Below are 4,942 nucleotides of genomic sequence, written 5' to 3'. Positions count from 1 at the left end.
AGGAATATATATCTGCCAACTGCAGCTTTTAGAGTATTTATTTGCAGTATTTTAGAGATATGGAAAAAAGGACATGAAGCGGGTCCACCCAGGAGTTTGTGGACCTGTACAATGCATGAGGAAGTAGCTGTGTGGAAATGGGATTCACAATCATGAGCACATCTAAGCCCGCCCACCAAAAACACCCAAAAAAGGATGTGCTTGAACTCCTGTCTCTCTCCTGAGTTTTGCTTCTTGGTGCAGAACTTTGAGATCTCTGGGACTCCTGGAAATCCCTCTGTGAATAGAAACATGTTTTGTTCTCTTTGTAGCAGAGGAAAATCCCAAATCTGAGAACACTCCAGCTATCAGGCTATAAACTGTTCTCAGTGGTATTTGTCTGCCCATGAAGCTGTTTCATGGTATAACCAGGAGTGCATGAGCTATAGGGCCAAAGAGCTGGTGAACAGAGACTCCCAACTTCTGCACTTAGCCTGATTTACACATTTAACCCAGTGACTCTTTAATGCAAAACAGCCATGGTATCACCTTGCCCAGCATATGCTCTCATTCTGGACTGTTTCAATCCTTAGGCTGCCTGTAACCTCACAAATCTTGAATCTCTGGCTACATAATGACCTGATTTCAAAAGCAGAGCATGAAAGTCTTTCTATCAAGATCAACCAAAAACAAATAATTACCACAGGTTGTAATGCGTAGGAAAAAAGGGATAATTGTGCACTGAAACACTTTTATGCTAAGGAGAGAGTTAAAACCAGAACTACTTCTTGTCCAGGGGTTGTACCCCATAGCTGAAGGGTATTAAGGACAGCCAGCATCCCACAACCATCCCTTACAGCTGTGTTTTGGAAGAAGCAAGTTTCTGCCTAAACACCCTTTTTGCATTTGTCACTCTGGTCCTGTGAGCCTGGTATTGCATATTTTTGTATACCCCAGCAGATGGCATTGAATGCTCATTTATTCAATATATGTAGTACTTTAATGTCTGCTCAGAGGATCATTCCTGGGTGACAGGGAAGGAGACTTATTCATGCAAGCTACTTGTCTGATTTTCTGTTTAGTTATATTGGTGCTAATCAGAAGTAAGTCCAGTTAAAGGTGTTACCAGTATGATAATAAAAAAGGCAGTGTCTTAATTTGTAGCCTTTATACTTCTGTTCATAAAACAAGCTTGGCTGATTTATCCTCAACAATAAAAAAGTGAGTTACAGTGGTAAACATCAATGCTATTGCTCATGGATTTCATGGCTTAATGCTAAAAAGGGACTGTTTGACACAAGCCTGTGGGGTGATGTATTGCTATCCAATATCACTTTACAATTTGATGTCCTGGTCAGTTTATCATCTCTTCTGTTCTGCATGAATCACTGAAGGTGGGATGAACTCCATCTGCCTCTTTCTTCTTAGGCCTCCTTTGCACTGGGCCAGTGAAGGGAACAGCACTGGTGCTGCTTTTCCATGGGTCTGCCCTCTATGTGAGGTAACTGCCTAAATATTTGCTCTGTGCTAGCTGAGGAATGCAAACCAATGAGAAATCACTCTTCCTGTTATTTAAGAATATAATTTTCATAGTGAAGATGGTAACTGCAATCAGCTGGACCTTCTGGCATAATTTTTTTCACTGCAAGCTAAAGATTTAAAGCTGGCACAGGCTAGAGTCTCCTCAAGCTATAGGGACTCAGCATGTTTTATTCAGTCTGGAAATTTTTCATTGCTTTGCTGCATTGCCTGTGAAATTGATAGATAGAGACTATCACTTATAATAGTAAGATGTTATATTTCTGTGGCATACATGTGGGTGTGTTTCTGCCAGTTGACAGAGAATGCCTGATGTCAAAGGACAAAATGGAAAAAAATACCTTCTCTTTAATTTGCAATGGAATAAAACAGTGTGTTTTATTAACTTGACTTTTCATGGTGACCTAAAAAAGTTTTATTTAAAAGGGTGACAGGTTAGGAATTTGTGCACAAAAATCCAACATCAAAATCATAACACTTTAAGTGGGAAAGCAGAAGGTAAATCTCTTCCCATTGGCTTCTCTGAATCTATGAATGCACGGTGGTTTTTTATAGGTCACTGTGGTGTTTCAGCCAGTGGCAGAAAATGATAAAGAATTGTGGGCTGCGATTTAATAAACTTTGTGATCCTGCAAGGGTGTATCCTAACCACTTCAGTAGAAAAAACCCTGAAGCTGGAAATGCTGTGAGGAAGAACTGTGTAGACATTTTCAGAGTCACTTTTTTACTGTCTTGCCCAAAATTATGATGCAAAGCCTTGTCCTGCTCAGGTATGCAGGCATTTTCCTAAAGCATTTAGAGGGGCTAGACAAACAAGCTTCCTAAATAATACAGGTTTAATTAGAGCACCAAGTAAAAGATTAGGCAGGTTTCACTTCAGAGACATGAAAAAGGCATGTGAATAAATACCAGTTATGGTGGGCATTTCAGCTAAGGCCAGCTATCCACAACAATAAAAGATTTGCAGTTAGATGATTGATTGCTGTTTTTTTTTTTTTCCCAGAACTGCTTTTTCCAGCCCTAAATCTAAATCTTTTATATTATATGGATATTAAATGCATTTAAGCAAACTTCACATAGCACTATAAACATATGGTACATCAAATAAATTTATCTGGCTAGTTGTGCCATCTAACTTTTTAGTTAGATAATTTTATATGCTTTGCATTAAATGTTTCAGCTCAGCTACAGTTGTGAACCGCAGTGTCATTGACAAAGAATTTAAGTAAATGAAGTGATTTGCTTTTGAAATTAATGCAGTTTAAACACATGCTTGCTACTGACAATAATCTGTCATAGAAACAGATTTAGAGATCCTATATCATTGTCTTGTTGTTTTGGAACAGTAAACAGCAAAATGAGGAGAGACCTTCAAAGGCAGCAGCAGAGGAAAAAGAGAAAGGTCCCTCAGTTTCTTTCTAGAAGCCATCAGCCAAGCTAATGTTTTCAGTCTGCATCAAGAGAATAACTTACTCCTGGCTTTTTGCAGTGTATACCATCATGAAGCCAAACATTTTTTGGTGCACAGTGGAAGTAAATATGTTTTAGTTGTCTGCATTAGTGGGTATCCCCTAAGTGTATATCCATTACTTTTCATTTTTCCTACCAATTCATTTTAATTTTTATGATATTAAAATGTTCAGATCTATCACAGACTTTTACTGGCTCTGAGTAAGAAACAGGCTACATAGATATACTACAGTACTTCCTTTTTCAGCAGTGAAGGGATTTTACCTTTCCGATGTCTATTTGGATTCATTGCTTCATGTATGTTTGGGCAAGATCTAAATACAGAAAAATAGAAAAAAATCCCCTTAAATATTAGAAATTTCCATTGTTCTATGAAACTTCTCAAAGAGTCCAGTTTAAATTAATGAGTGAAAGTTGCAAGGATAATAAGTGCATTTGAGAAATGACTTTGCAGATTTGGAAATTCAACAATCTTGGGTCAAACCTTACATTTTATGTTCACTTACAGCTCCAAGTTTGTTGCAGAGAGCTTTACTCATTTTGCAAACATTCATTTTAGACATAAATATTGTAACAGCCTTATTGATGCTTTACATATTCAGTGTATTATTGGAGGGATGAATTTCCTTAGGGAGATAAGAGCCAAAACTCTCTTTCCACATGCAGCTGTGCCACTCCACATGGCTCCCTTCCCATTCTGCTAAATAAGTATAACACCTTCCCTAGACCTGATGTAGTATTCTTCCATCCTGTTATTCCTCTGCCACGGAGAATATATGAGATATACTGGGTGTGGAAGAACCACATAAGCCTTACTCTGGTGTTGGTTCTCTCACCATGACCCTCTTTACCCACTGGACTGTAGCTAGACTGTTCCTAGAATTTACCCAGACTGTAGCTCTATATCAGCCTGCCCAGAAACATTTGTGGATCATTGCAGTAGCAGTACTTAGTATTCAGAAGCAACATCAAAAGCTATTTTGCAATGAAGATTTGGCCAGGGATCACATTAAGACTGCATTAATGCGCACTCATTTTAGCTGTAGCTAAGCATCCACCCTTGGAATTGCCTAAAGTTTGGGAAATACCACCACAAATCTCAGAGTTTCAACTAGCCCACTCTTACAATTACAAAATAACTTAGATTAGCAGCAGCTTTTGAACACAGGGTGAAGCTGAATGGTTTCCTATTCAGGGAGCAAGCTGTAAGCCACACGAGTGTACTAGAGTGTGTGATAACAGCATGGACACATCTACAATAAAACTTTTATTTATATTAATTATCAGTGATTTAAAAAATAATTTATTTACTTACTTATTTTTTGGCAAAGCTGTTTTCCTGCTGTTTGAATCTGCTGGGTGATATTCTACTGTTTTCCTGCTGGGTCTGACAGAATTGAACAAAGTTTGCTGTTAGAGAGCAACAGTAAGTGGGAAAGAAATGCAATGGCAAGCAGAGCTCCAAAACTAATTTTCAAAACTTTTCAATGCACATATGTAAATTATTACCTTCTTCTCTATCTCAAACATTTTCATTCTCTGAATATTTTCCTGATTTTTTTTTTCTTTTCAGTGATTTGGACAAAAGAGCAAAGATTTCCTGCCGAGGGAACGGAAAGCTGGAAACTGAATTCCTGCATCCACTGTTTTGGTTACATTAGAATAGGGTACTTATTGAATTCAACTGAATGGGAATTAAAACCCAGGGGCACATATCCAAGATCTCTATTGCTGGTAAAATAGTTGCTAAACACCAGTGGTGTAGATACCAAAACAACAGAGCTCAGTTCTCTTGGCCTCTCTACTTCTGATTGTACTTGAACCTCTCTTAGAAACAGAACTCCTCATTTTACTCAGTGAAATAATACTGATTTACAAATCCTTGAAACAAAAACTGAGATGATTTCTACTTTTACCTTTTGACTACTGGACATTTCAGTGTTTTCAGCAAAAA

This window comes from Molothrus ater, chromosome 4 (genome assembly GCF_012460135.2).
Source record: "Molothrus ater isolate BHLD 08-10-18 breed brown headed cowbird chromosome 4, BPBGC_Mater_1.1, whole genome shotgun sequence".
In the NCBI taxonomy this organism is placed as follows: domain Eukaryota; kingdom Metazoa; phylum Chordata; class Aves; order Passeriformes; family Icteridae; genus Molothrus; species Molothrus ater.
Note: the sequence above shows the minus strand (reverse complement) of the source record.